General features: G+C 45.5%; 1 protein-coding gene across 3 annotated transcripts in view; it reads right to left on the bottom strand.

The window, feature by feature from the left end:
- Positions 1-14720, bottom strand: part of LOC127045478 (sodium channel protein type 5 subunit alpha-like) — a 365137-nt gene that overhangs the window by 188708 nt on the left and 161709 nt on the right. The window lies entirely within an intron of this gene.

Here is a 14720-nt window from a genome sequence, read left to right as displayed (position 1 = left end):
GGGTGAGATTCCGGGGCCTGCGTTGTGCAGGAGGTCAGATTAGATGATCATAACGGTCCCTTCTGACCTTAAAGTCTATGATTCTATGATTAATCTTCTTTTTAATAGACAAATAGTCCTACCCCAACAACCTGGTAAAATATAAACTCTTTGAGGACATGGATTGTCTTTATTTTTTACATATTGCACAGGACTGAGCACAGTGTTGACATAATCCTCAAAGCCTATAATGCACTTCCCCGTAACCTGTCGCTTCCTGCAGCTCCTGTTGGCCGGGAATGGCGAACCGCAGTCAATGGGAGCTGCCCGGAGGGGCGGGGTGGGGGACTGTGCCTGTGGACGGTCAACGTAAATAAAACGTCTCATGGTCCACCAGCAGATTACCCTGATGGACCACATGCCAAAGGCTGCTGATCCCGCTATAACGTCTCAAGAGTAACAGTAGGAAACAATAAAATTACAATAGTAATTTTACAAATAGTACAAATCTAATTTAATATGAAAGGTCAGATTTACTTCCCATTTTGCGGTGATAGCCTAGAATGTGGGGGAAAGAGAACACTGTATCTGGCTAATTTAAATTTACCTCACAGAACTGAAATATAAGGTAACCATTTTTTAAATTGCCTAAATCATATTATCAGAAGTGACTTAGGCACTTAGGAGCTTGAGAGCTTGTCTATATTTACAACAGATGCTATGTAGGCTGATGGGAGAGCTTCTCCTGTTGGTATAGGTCCTCCACAATGGACAGCAAACCCTAGCACTGTCTACACTGGAGGTTAGGTCAATATAATTACGCCCTGGTCTACATTACACAGTTAGGTTGATGTAAGCTGCCTTACATTGACTTAGCTGTTAAAGTGTCACTACATAAATTTGGCTACTGCTGATATAAGTGCCTTTCTTCGTCGATTTAGTAACACCACTGTGTGGCGTAGAGTCATGGTGGATGTAATTATGTTGATGCGATGTCAGTGTAGTCACTGTGTTGCTTACGTTGACTGTTACTGGCTTTCAGGAGCCATCTCATAATGCCCCACACTGACAATATAATCGATAAAAGCGCTCCTGGTGAGTATGAGCACTGTCAACACAGTGTCAACAGGTTTAGCGATTTAGTAACTGCGCTGGCTGCATGCCGACATAAGTTAGGTTGACATGGATTTTCCACAGCCCTGAGCAACATATTTATATCAACATAAGTTGGTAGTGTAGACCTGGGCTAAGTCTCATTAAAAGTCAATAGAACATAGGTGCCTAAGTCACTTTTGAAAATAGTGCTTAGGCTCCTAAGTCACTTAGCTGCTTTTGTAAACAGTACCTGAGATTCCTATTTTCTCTGATTTTTGTCATATTTCATCCATTTTAATTGAACAGCAAAAAATTAAAATGGCCTCTCAAGCATAATTTGCATAGACCAGTGAAACAAATAAAAGAAGCCAGTTATCTGCTTAATGATTATTATTAACAGAATTATTTAATGTTCCTCTTTTCTGGTTCCTTTATGGACATGGAATGCTGGTTAAAGGTTTTGGTCTATATAATTAGAACTCTGACTGATAACAGAACAACTTCAGTCAACCAATTACAATCTGTTTATAAACAGCCAGCAGCCTCTATGCTCTTCACTGAGCAACAAAACTACAGTATCACATATTAGGATTCTACTAGCAAACTTTTAAAAATATAGGATGAAATCACTGAAGTCATTGGGTCTTTAATGGGGCCAGGATTTCACCCATGAGTTTGAGTTTTCTGTCTGCATCCCGCAGGCCAGATTGTATACTTTGTACATAGGCCCTTTCTGTGTTTGGAATGAAGACCGCCGTCCCAAAGGTGAGGAGGCTGTGGGATATTACCCTACGTTCTCTTTCAGTCACATAACATTTTCAGTTATGTAGAACAATGTCTGTGCTGATGTCAAGGTTTCATATGCCCAAGCTCCTACAGAATCTTGTATCAGTCGATGGCCATTTTTACTGTGCAAGGAATTGGGTGGAACTGCAATGGAGACCTTTCTCATGCTGGCCCTGATTCAGCATGGGACTTGAGCATGGGTTAGGGTATATGCTTAAATCACTTGCTGAAGCAGTTCCACTAATCAAGTAGTTAAAGTTAAATATGCACTTAAGTTCCTTGCTGAATCAAGGAACTGATTGTAAAAGCATCCCCATTCAAGTTCCACCTCCTTTGCACAATAAAAATGACACACTTGAAGTTAGCCTTTTAGAACTACTCATGTGCTAAAGTTAGACACACTTGATCTCAATGTGCAAATGCGGACTATATTTTAAAATGCTCAGGACCCAGTCTAATGTCCAATAAAGCCAAAGGAAAAATTCTCATTGATTTCAAAAGGAACTGCATTAGTTATGTACACATGTGCACTGAAACCTACAATCTTTTGTAACTAGAGCTGAGTGAAATTTTTATGCAAATAATTTATTTGCTGAAAAAGGCAGATTTGGGTCCACAAAAATGATTTGTGAATTCAGGTCCATTTTGGTAAATTATTTCAATCAGAAAAAAACAACAACAACAAAAAAACATTGAATTGGTTTGTTTTGGAATTTTGTGAAATGAAATATTTAAACTTTTTGTTTCAGAAAAATGTTTCATTTCAAAATTTACTTCAATTTTATTGAAAAAAATTAAAATGTTTTAAAAACTTCAATATTGAAACAAAACATTTTATTTGACTTTATTTATTTTATTTTTTTACTTTTCAATTTTGGTGAACAATTAAAAAAAAAGATGGTTACTCACCTTTGTAACTGTTGTTCTTCGAGATGTGTTGCTCATATCCATTCCAGTTAGGTGTGCGCGCGCTGTGTGCATGTTCGTTGGAAGATTTTTACCCTAGCAACACTCGGTGGGTTGGCTGGGCGCCCCCTGGAGTGGCGCTGCTTTGGCATTGGATATATACCCCTGCCGACCCATCCGCTCCTCAGTTCCTTCTTGCCGGCTACTCCGACAGAGGGGAAGGAGGGCGGGTTCGGAATGGATATGAGCAACACATCTCGAAGAACAACAGTTACAAAGGTGAGTAACTGTCTTTTCTTCCTTGACAGCTTGCTCATATCCATTCCAGTTAGGTGATTCCCAAGCCTTATCTAGGCGGTGGGGTTGGAGTGAGACGTTGCGGAATGTAAGACCGCTGAGCCAAAGGTGGCATCGTCTCTGGACTGCTGGACCAATGCGTAGTGTGATGCAAAGGTGTGGATGGAAGACCAGTTAGCCACACGACATATTTCCTGGATGGGAACATGGGCCAGGAAAGTGGCAGATGAGGCTTGAGCCCAAGTAGAATGGGTGGTGAGATGGCCAGTCTGAACGTGAGCCAAGTCATAACATGTCCGGATACAAGACATTACCCAAGATGAAATCTGTTGGGAAGAGACTGGCATGCCCTTTATGCGCTCTGTGACAGCTACAAAGAGCTGAGGCGAACATCGGAAGGGTTTGGTCCTCTCGATATAAAAGGTGAGAGCCATGTGGACATCCAAAATATGCAGCTGTTGTTCCCGACGCGATGAGTGCGGCTTCGGGGAAAAAGATTGGTAGAAAGATGTCTTGATTAACGTGGAAGGCAGAGACCACCTTAGGGAGGAATGCCGGGTGCGGTCGCAGCTGTACCTTGTCCTTGTGAAACACCGTATACGGGGGATCCGCAGTCAAAGCTCGAGGTTCCAAGACTTGTCTAGCCGAGGTGATAGCGATGAGGAAGGCTGTCTTCCAGGAAAGGTACAGCAGTAAGCATGTGGCTAAAAGCTCAAAGAGGGAACCCATAAGCCTAGCCAACACCAGGTTTAGATCCCAGGTAGGGGTCAGGCGCTTGACCTGAGGGTACAGCCGCTCCAAGCCTTTGAGGAATCTGGAAACTATGGGGTGAGAAAAGATTGAACTGCCAGTTTCCCCAGGGTGGAAGGCGGAAATAGCTGCAAGATGCACCCTTACAGAAGAGATCACCAGGCCCTGCTCTTTGAGGGACCATAAATAGTCCAAGATAACGGGGACCGATACACCTTCGGGGATAAAGTTACGCTGAGTGCACCAGTGGGAGAAGCGCTTCCACTTGGCGAGATATGCTGTCCGCGTGGAAGGCTTTCTGCTTCCCAGCAGCACCTGTTGTACTGAGGTGGAACAATGCAACTCAGATTGGCTCAACCAGACAGCAGCCATGCTGTCAGATGAAGGGACTGCAGGTCCAGGTGGTGAAGCCTGCCGAAGTCCTGTGTTATGAGGTTTGGGCAGAGTGGCAGGGGGATTGGGTCTGCCACAGAGAGGTTGAGCAACAGGGTGTACCAATGCTGTCTCGGCCATGCCGGAGCTATCAGGATTAGGTGGGCTCTGTCCCTGAGGAGCTTGAGTAGGACTCTGTGGATGAGAGGAAAGGGTGGGAAGGTATAAAATAGGTGACCCTTCCATGGAATTAGGATTGCGTCCGAGAGGGAGCCCGGGGAGCGACTTTGCAGGGAGCAGAACACCTGGCATTTCCTTTTCTCTCGGGAGGCAAAGAGGTCTATGTGGGGAAACCCCCACTTCCGGAAGACAGAATGGAGAATGTCCAGGCAGATGGACCACTCATGAGACAGGAAGGATCTGCTCAGTTGATCTGCCAGAGTGTTCCGGACTCCTGGGAGAAAGGACACTACCAGGTCTATTGAGTGGGCTATGCAAAAGTCCCATAGTTGTATCGCCTCTTGACAAAGGGAGGAGGATCGTGTCCCTCCCTGCTTGTTTATGTAATACATGGCCGTTGTGTTGTCTGTGAACACTGAGACACAATGACCCTGTAGATGGCGCTGGAACGCTTGGCACGCCAGGCGGACTGCTCTCAGTTCTCGGACATTTATGTGTAACGCCAACTCCCGAAACGACCAAAGGCCTTGAGTGCGAAGGTGCCCTAGGTGAGTACCCCAGCAGAGAGATGACGCGTTCATTGTTAGGGACGTGGAGGGATGTGGTGGATGGAACGGCAGACCTGCATACACCAGGGATGGTGTCAGCCACCAGTCGAGGAAGCCTAGGATGCTAGGTGGAATTGTGAGTACAATATCTATGGCGTTTCTGCCTGGATGGTAGGCTGAGGAGAGCCAAGTTTGAAGGGGATGCATGCGCAGTCTGGCATGCTTTGTCACAAATGTGCCTGCAGCCATGTGACTGAGGAGGCCAAGGCAAGTGCGAGCTGAGGTTGTCGGGAAGCTTTGAAGTCTTTGTATAAGTGATACTATTGCCTGAAAACGAGGTAGAGGCAAACTGGCCGTTGCCAGATTGGAGTCCAGAGTGGCCCCGATGAACTCTATCCTTTGCGTAGGCACTAGAGTAGATTTTTCCAAATTGATTATCATGCCTAGACGTGTGAATAGGTCCTTGATGATGCTCACATGACTGGAGACTTGCGCCTAGGAGGTCCCTCAAATAAGCCAGTTGTCGAGGTATGGGAAGACATGTATTCGACGACGAAAGAGGGAGGCGGCGACTACCGCCATACACTTTGTGAATACCCGAGGGGCTGTGGAGAGGCCAAAGGGAAGGACCGTAAACTGAAAGTATTGATGGTTCACCACAAAGCGTAGATACCGTCTGTGCGGAGGGTAAACTGCAATGTGGAAATACGCGTCCTTCATATCGAGAGCGGCATACCAATCTCTGGGATCCAGGGAAGGGATGATGGTCCCCAGGGATACCATGCGGAACTTGAACTGTTCCATGAACTTGTTCAGTCATCGCAGGTCTAGGATAGGCCGGAGGCCTCCCTTCGCTTTGGGGATTAGGAAATATCGGGAATAAAACCCCTTGCCCCTTAATTCCTTCGGTACCTCCTCTATAGCTCCCATTGTAAGGAGCCTACAAACCTCTTGCAGGAGAAGTTGCTCATGAGAGGGATCCCTGAAGAGGGACAAAGAGAGGGGTTGAGAGGGAGGGGGTGAAATAAACTCCAGATGGTATCCAAACTCCACCGTGCGTAGGACCCAAAGATCCGAGGTTAATTGGGACCACGCAGGGAGGAACGGGGAAAGGTGGTTGTAAAACTGAAAAGAATCCTGGGAGACAACTGGTACACTGCTCTCGGGTGCACCCTCAAAAGTTTGATTTGGGTCCCGCTGTTGGCTTGGTGGGACCGGTATTGTTACCCCCTTGAGGTCCAGACTGATGTCTACAGTTGGTACAACCTCGCCTTCTGGTAAAATCTTGTCTTGGCCTAGGCAGGGGGTAAGGGCACTGAGGTTGGGAGTGGAAGGATCTTCTTTGAGTTTGTGGCGTATGCATTCCAAGCGAACGCATAATTACGTGATTGTCTTTCAGACTCTGTAGCCTAGGGTCCGTCTTCTGTGAGAATAGGTCCTGGCCATCAAATGGTAAGTCTTGTATAGTGTGCTGAAGTTCAGGTGGCAGGCCTTACACCTGAAGCCATGATATACATCGCATGGTGATTCCAGAGGCGACCGTTCTAGCTGCTGAATCAGCGGCGTCTAGCGAGGCCTGTAGGGAAGTTCGCGCTACTTTCTTTTCTTCCTCCAATAGTGTTGTAAATTCCTGGGGGGAGTCTTGTGGGACCAGCTCTGTGAATTTCCCTACTGCCTCCCAGGTGTTGTAATTATATCTACTCAGTAGGGCTTGTTGGTTCGCTACCCTGAGTTGGAGGCCTCCCGCGGCATAGATTTTTCATCCCAACAAATCCATTCGCCTAGCCTCCCTTGATTTAGGTGCAGGGGCTTGTTGGCCATGGTGCTCCCGCTCATTGATGGACTGTACAACCAATGAACAGGGAGGGGGGTGCCCATATAAGTACTCATACTCCTTGGAGGGCACCATGTCTTTCTGTTCGACCCCTCTGGCTGTGGGCGGGATAGATGCCAGGGATTGCCAGATGGTGTCTGCCTTAGCCTGGATTGAACGAATGAACGGTAGGGCCACTCTGATTGGTGCCTCCGCCGACAATATACTTATCACCGGGTCCTCAACCTCTGGAACCTCCTATACTGGTAAGCTGATATTCTGGGCGACACGCCGCAGGAGGTCCTGGTGTGACCTGAGGTCAATTGGAGGCGGGCCCAACGATGATGTCCCCACTACTGCTTCATCCGGAGAAGAGGAGGATGAAAATCCCGGGATGAGTGGGTCCTGCACTGACTCCTGATCCTGGGGGACATCCGGAGCCGGAAGAGCATGGGGGTCTGGTGCGGGGACAGGAGCTTCCTCCGTACCAGCAGGGGGAGGTTGGCTGACAGTGGCCTCTGGCATGTGGTGTTCTGAAGGAACGGAGTGTGATGGCACAGAGGGTTCACCTTGGGCTTGGTGATATGCCCAAGGTGTCCAAAAGGACCACTGATGAGGTCCCTGGTCCGAGCCGTGGGTTCCTTGGGCGATCCTGCTGTATCCGAATCCCCATAGGAAGCACTGTCCGCATGGGATGATACGGATGGATGACGAGAAGGCCACGGAGCAGCTGAGACTGTTTGGGGAGGGTCTCTGCGTCTAGTTGATCCATCTCCACGTGGCACCGGAGAACGGTACCAGGAGTCATACCAGTATGGAGAGTGAGAGCGGGACCTGCGACCGGCATGGTGCCGGGAGGTTGACCGGTGCCTCGAATCCCTGCATCGAGATCGGCTGCAAGAGGTACGATGCTGTGAGCAGTGCTGGGACCTGGATTGGTGCCGAGAGTATCGGGTTGGTGAACAGGATCTTGAACAGTGCTGCGAGTATGACCGGTACCTAGATGGAGAGCGGTACCAGGACTGCGAGCGGCGTCGGGACTGGGATCGATGGCAGGACCGAGAATGTCTGTGGGACCTGGATCGTGACCGGCGACGTTCGGTGGTGCCGGGTGAGGATGGTCTCAGCAGGGCAGGCTTGCCTAATGATTGAAGAACCGACACCGGCGGTGCCGGGGATTGAGGCAGCTCAGGCTCCGTCAAGGCAATCAGCTCCCTTGCCGTAGAGAACATCTCCAACGTGGAGGGCACGATAAGCTCAACCACGGCGTGTGCTGGGGAGCTGGTAGGCACCGGACTCGAAGGCTCTTGCGAGAACGGAATCAACGGCGCAGAAGATGTCGGTGCCGCGGCAGTTGATGGTGCCAGGCGGTCCAATTTAGTTGGGTGCTCTGACTGCGGCGTAGTCACGGGAGCCGCAGGAGTCTTATGCTTCTTGATTCTTGGGGAGAGAGCGGTGCCGGGCAGGAGCCTGGGCCAATGATGGCTTGTATTGAGGAGCCTTCACGGTGCCCGTGCGCTCCAGTGCGGAAGAGGCACTTGTCCCTGGTGCAGCAGTCAGTGCCGAAGATGGAGGAGTTAGAGCTGCCTCCATCAGGAGCTGCTTGACTCATAGACTCATAGACTCTAGGACTGGAAGGGACCTCGAGAGGTCATCGAGTCCAGTCCCCTGCCCTCATGGCAGGACCAAATACTGTCTAGACCATCCCTGATAGACAATTATCTAACCTACTCTTAAATATCTCCAGAGATGGAGATTCCACAACTTCCCTAGGCAATCTATTCCAGTGTTTAACTACCCTGACAGTTAGGAACTTTTTCCTAATGTCCAACCTAAATCTCCCTTGCTGCAGTTTAAGCCCATTGCTTCTTGTTCTATCATTGGAGGCTAAGGTGAACAAGTTTTCTCCCTCCTCCTGATGACACCCTTTTAGATACCTGAAAACTGCTATCATGTCCCCTCTCAGTCTTCTCTTTTCCAAACTAAACAAAACCAATTCCCTTCAGCCTTCCTTCATAGGTCATGTTCTCAAGACCTTTAATCATTCTTGTTGCTCTTCTCTGGACCCTCTCCAATTTCTCTACATCTTTCTTGAAATGCGGTGCCCAGAACTGGACACAATACTCCAGTTGAGGCCTAACCAGCGCAGAGTAAAGCGGAAGAATGACTTCTCGTGTCTTGTTTACAACACACCTGTTAATGCATCCCAGAATCACGTTTGCTTTTTTTGCAACAGTATCACACTGTTGACTCATATTAAGCTTGTGGTCCACTATGACCCCTAGATCTCTTTCTGCCATACTCCTTCCTAGACAGTCTCTTCCCATTCTATATGTGTGAAACTGATTGTTCCTTCCTAAGTGGAGCACTTTGCATTTATCTTTATTGAACTTCATCCTGTTTACCTCAGACCATTTCTCCAACTTGTCCAGATCATTTTGAATTTTGACCCTGTCCTCCAAAGCAGTTGCAATCCCTCCCAGTTTGATATCGTCCGCAAACTTAATAAGCGTACTTTCTATGCCAACATCTAAATCGTTGATGAAGATATTGAACAGAACCGGTCCCAAAACAGAACCCTGCGGAACCCCACTTGTTATACCTTTCCAGCAGGATTGGGAGCCATTAACAACTACTCTCTGAGTACGGTTATCCAGCCAGTTATGCACCCACCTTATAGTAGCCCCATCTAAATTGTACTTTCCTAGCTTATCTATAAGAATATCATGCGAGACTGTATCAAATGCCTTACTGAAGTCTAGATATATCACATCCACCGCTTCTCCCTTATCCACAAGGCTCGTTATCCTATCAAAGAATGTTATCAGATTAGTTTGACACGATTTGTTCTTTACAAATCCATGCTGGCTATTCCCTATCACCTTACCACCTTCCAAGTGTTTGCAGATGATTTCTTTGATTACCTGCTCCATTATCTTCCCTGGCACAGAAGTTAAACTAACTGGTCTGTAGTTTCCTGGGTTGTTTTTATTTCCCTTTTTATAGATGGGCACTATATTCGCCCCCTTCCAGTCTTCTGGAATCTCCCCCGTCTCCCATGATTTCCCAAAGATAATAGCTAGAGGCTCAGATACCTCTTCTATTAACTCCTTGAGTATTCTAGGATGCATTTCATCAGGCCCTGGTGACTTGCAGGCATCTAACTTTTCTAAGACGAAAGTCCCACTCCTTTTTCGTCCGGAGCTTGAAAGCCTTGCAGATGTGGCACTTGTCTGTGAGGTGGGATTCGCCCAAGCACTTGAGACAGGAGTCCTGAGGGTCTCCTGTGGGCATCGGCCTATGACAGGCTGAGCACGGTTTGAAGCCCGGTGAACCAGGCATGGGCCCCGGTTCCGGGTGAGGGGAAGGGGCTAATCCCCAATCCCTCTTAACTATATACAATAACTACTACAAAGAACTAATAAAACGAACTAGAATTAAAGAATATTGAACTATGTACACAATAACGATTAGAAATGAGCGAATAGCTAGGGAGGTGGAGATCAGCTAAGCCGTGCTCCACTGTTCCAACGATCGACACGGGCGGTAAGAAGGAACTGAGGGGCAGATGGGTCGGCAGGGGTATATATCCGGCGCCATAGCGACGCCACTCCAGGGGGCGCCCAGCCGACCCACCGAGTGTTGCTAGGGTAAAAATCTTCCAACGAACGTACACGCGGCGCGTGCACACCTAACTGGAATGGATATGAGCAAGCACTCGAAGAAGAATTTCCATTTTCAGTCCACTTGAAACAATTTTTTCTCCTTGATTTTTCAATTTGGCCTCCACATCAAAAGTATCAGTTATCCAGTTGGCAGACTGTTGTTAATGGGGCTGCTATCATAAAACTTACTACTCAGTCAAATCAAACCAATTTTCCCTGGAATACGCAAAGACATTTCTCCTCAAAGAGGACTATCCCCCTGGCAAATTTTAACTTTCTACTTCAGTCTCTTCAGCACGAGAACATTTAAAAATAGACACAAGGATCATCTTTAAGCAGGGATGGGATTTTAAAAAAAACTTTTCTGGTATTCAAACATCCCAACCAATTTTACTAAAAGTTCAAATACAGAAATTTTCCAGGCCTGTTTCTAGCACTCCTGTTCTAATAAAACAAAAATACACATAGTACTTACTATCTACTATATCCCAGGAAGAGCGACCATCATTTGTCAAAATAATTTAAGAGTAATAGTGGATGCCTATAGTTAGGCATCAAACATTAGAGCATACCAGCTAATTAATTTAATGCAACTTTTTCTAACTGATCTAGCTTCTTACAGATTTATTGATTTTAGCACCATAGCTTAATATGATAAACACCATGTCAGCTGTATGACTATTTCTTACCTACATTAATTTCTGAAACCCATGGCAGATATGACAGCATTTGTTAATGGTGAACTGCAAAGGGAAAAATAAAATTGGACCCATGCCCTTTTTTTTGCTTTTTTCTGGTGTATAAAGAACACACAGAACATTGGTTTTGTTTGTGGTTTTGTTCCTGTTTGTTTTTTTTTAATTAGAAATTCAGGTCCTTTCTAACTTGTAGGACTCAGTGGAGATCATAAGAGTACACGGAATGAAACACGTGCAACTGACAGAGAGGAAGGTGGGTTTTTTTTTGCCAAACTATTTAACTCATTGGAACAGATCTTCAACTAGTGGATTTTTGATGTTGAGCCAATGGCCCTTTGCTGCACAGAGTGATCGTGTTAGCAGCTGACGAGTTGTGCTGACTCCAGCTATGGCTGGTCCCTCTGGAAGTATAGGTTAACTGGGGTTAAAAGCACCATGACAGTCAGGTTAATATTTTTTCTATATGGATGGTACTTGAGTTAGGGGCAATACTCAAGTTATTACTCGAGTTATCTGGGCTCATTGTCTGCTCCTCTCTCCTGCCTGTGGCCTGTACCCTTTACCTGGAAGAAACCTTAGCCCACAGTAACTGGCCTTTAGACACAGGAAGTTTGTATTCCCCTGGACAGGCTCTGGGGGGTTTAAAAGGCCACTTCTACACAACACTTAATGCTGGTGGTGCCAGGGCATATGAATAGATGTTGGCTGCTGTCATAAACAGATAAGAAAAGTTAATAGCACAAAAGTACTTTATATCTCTTTGACTGTAAAGGGTTAACAAGTTCAGTAAGCCTGGCTGTCACCTGACCAGAGGACCAATCAGAGGACAGGATACTTTCAAATCTTGAGGGAGGGAAGTTTTTGTGCTGTGCTGTTAGTTTTGGTTGTTGTTCACTCTAAGGGCTCAGAGGTACCAGACGTGCAACCAGGTTTCTCTCCAATCTCTCCCATACAGGCTCTTATAAGTTCAGACTAGTGAGTACTAGTAGATAAAGCGAGTTACGCTTATGGTTGTTTTCTTTATTTACAAATGTGTATTTGGTTGGAAGAAGTTCAAATGTGTATTTGGCTGAAAGGAGTTCAAATTGGTATTTTGCTGAAAAGATTTTAATTTGTACTTGTATACTTGGGCTGGGAGGGTGTTCCCAGTGTCTATAGCTGAAAGACCCTGTACCTATTCCATTTTTTTTAAATTTACAAAGATAAATTTTACTGTTTTTTCTTTCTTTAATTAAAAGCTTTTCTTGTTTAAGAATCGGATTGTTTCTTTATTCTGGTGAAACCCCAGGGGACTGGGTCTGGGTTCACCAGGGAATTGGTGGGGAGAAAGGAGGGAAGAGGGAGAGAGAGGCTGATTTCTCTCTGTGCCAGGATTACTTTCTCTCAGGAAGAGTCTGGGAGGGGGAAAGAGAAGGAGGGAGGAAGGTGAATTGTCCTCTCTGTTTTGTGATTCAAGGAGTTTGAATCACAGTGATCTTCCAGGGTAACCCAGGGAGGGGAAGTCTGGGAGAGGCAACGGTGGGGGAAAGGGTTTACTTTCCTTGTGTTAAGATCCAGAGGGTCTGGGTCTTGGGGGTCCCCGGGCAAGGTTTTGGGGGGGATCAGAGTGTACCAGGCACTGAAATTCCTGGTTGGTGGCAGCGCTACAGGTTCTAAGCTGGTAATTGAGCTTAGAGGAATTCACGCTGGTACCCCATCTCTTGGACGCTAAGGTTCAGAGTGGGGAATTGTACCCTGACAGCTGCCATGGAAAGAGGAGCAAGTGCAGATAAGCCCGCTCACCTCCCTTCTCCATGACCACTACTGCAGTAATATACTTAGTTCAGGCTCCCACGCCTACCGAATGATCTGTCATGGCCTCTACTCCAGCCTGGCCAGCTCAGCCTACAAACATTTAGATTTTGTTTAGCAACAAAACTCCGGGAACTCTCAATATCTGTTAAATTACACAAACTGTTTCTGAACACAGACCTCTTTGATACGTATTCCAAGACTTGCCGGTGAAATCATTTTGTGGAAGGATGTGTTTTGAAAAAGCATTTCTGTTAATAACAATGTATCAGTTACTATGAAACTGTAGCCACGATACACTGAATGCTGTTGAACTGAAGAAGTGGTGGGGAGAGGGGATGGCTGTTCATTGTCATTGTTTATGATTTGTAGACCAGAAATTTAATTACTTTCCACTGTCTTTCTATGTTTCAAGGAAAGAGTTTTCATTTCTACACTGTGGTGATAAAGGAGCTGTTCTGAAAAATATTATGATGAGATTCTGTTCAAACAGATTTTATTCAGATAGAATCATGAATCTGAAGCCCAGAAAAAAGCTTGTCCACAATAAATATTACACAAATGGCTGTTGTAGAAAGTTTGTTTACTTGAGAATCACTTATCTTTATCAGAGCTCTCACCAAGTCACCTAATAAATGTTTTGATTTTTGTGTGTGTGTGGCAGGGGGGGGGGGGTTAGTTTGAAAACCAAACTCAGAACTGGATCTGAATTTCGAAAAATGTCCCTGTGTTTATAAACAAAATATTGGATCCAAGCTATCCCTAACTTTGGGGTGTATGCAATACACAACAGAAACCAAACTGTGACTAGGTACCGATCCTGAAGCTGGATCATTGTAGGTGTAACCACAAGTGACTTCAATGAGGCTCCATAAGGAGTCTATTACCATTTTAGGGCCACAATCATCAATCATCAATGGCATCCTCACTGAGTACCAAGTGAGATGTATAAAGCTTGCTGTATTCATGAAACATAATTATAATCTATTTTAAAGTGGATTAATTTGAAAACTGATGCCTTCTCATGTGAGATGAGCGCCAACGGCCCAGATTAAGCAGATCATGGCTTTGACTGAGGTGAGATATACCAAGTTTATATAGCACAATAGTATAAAAAATGGCAACTAAGAACAGGCCTGAAAACATGTGAATATGTTTTTGTGTGAGCAAAATCCAAATTTGCAAGTGCAAACTCATATTTGTGCATACAGACTAGGTAATCTCACCTCTAATTACCCATTAAGAGCATGCAAATACTAGTTTTTATGCACAACTTTTGATTTTGTGCATGCCAGTTGATGTGTGCTCAGTTTTAGAGGCCACTTTTATTTATTTAATTAGGTGTATAAATATTTGTCCATTCTATGATCTGGATGCATATACAAACAGGGCAGAAATATAATCCATATTTATAAACTGAAAACAGAAGCCAACATCCCAAGAGCAAAGACCTAATTAAACCACACAATTGAAAAATCCTTAACAAGAGCAAGAAATTGTGCCTAGACTCTATCCAGGAACAGGTAGCTTGGAAGCAAGTGGGACCCAGCAATTGTGTCTACTTATAGGAGATTGGTGACTGCACAGTGGATTACATGTACTGTTCCATACAGTAGTGCCTGTTACCATTTCTTTATAAGAAATATTTGGAAATCTCTCAGTTATGGCCATCATTTTGAAGCATAACAGCTGTTGCCAATATAAAATTTTGAAGGAAGGATGAAATAAAAAATCCCCCCCCCAAGTGATTAATGACTAAGGATGCAGTCAGAAACCAGTTGACAGAATATACGATCTGATACACTAATATTGTTCAAGAACCTTTTAGAGATCCTTAAAT

This window comes from Gopherus flavomarginatus, chromosome 2 (genome assembly GCF_025201925.1).
Source record: "Gopherus flavomarginatus isolate rGopFla2 chromosome 2, rGopFla2.mat.asm, whole genome shotgun sequence".
Lineage (NCBI taxonomy): Eukaryota > Metazoa > Chordata > Testudines > Testudinidae > Gopherus > Gopherus flavomarginatus.
This window is presented reverse-complemented; position numbering and strand designations above follow the sequence as displayed.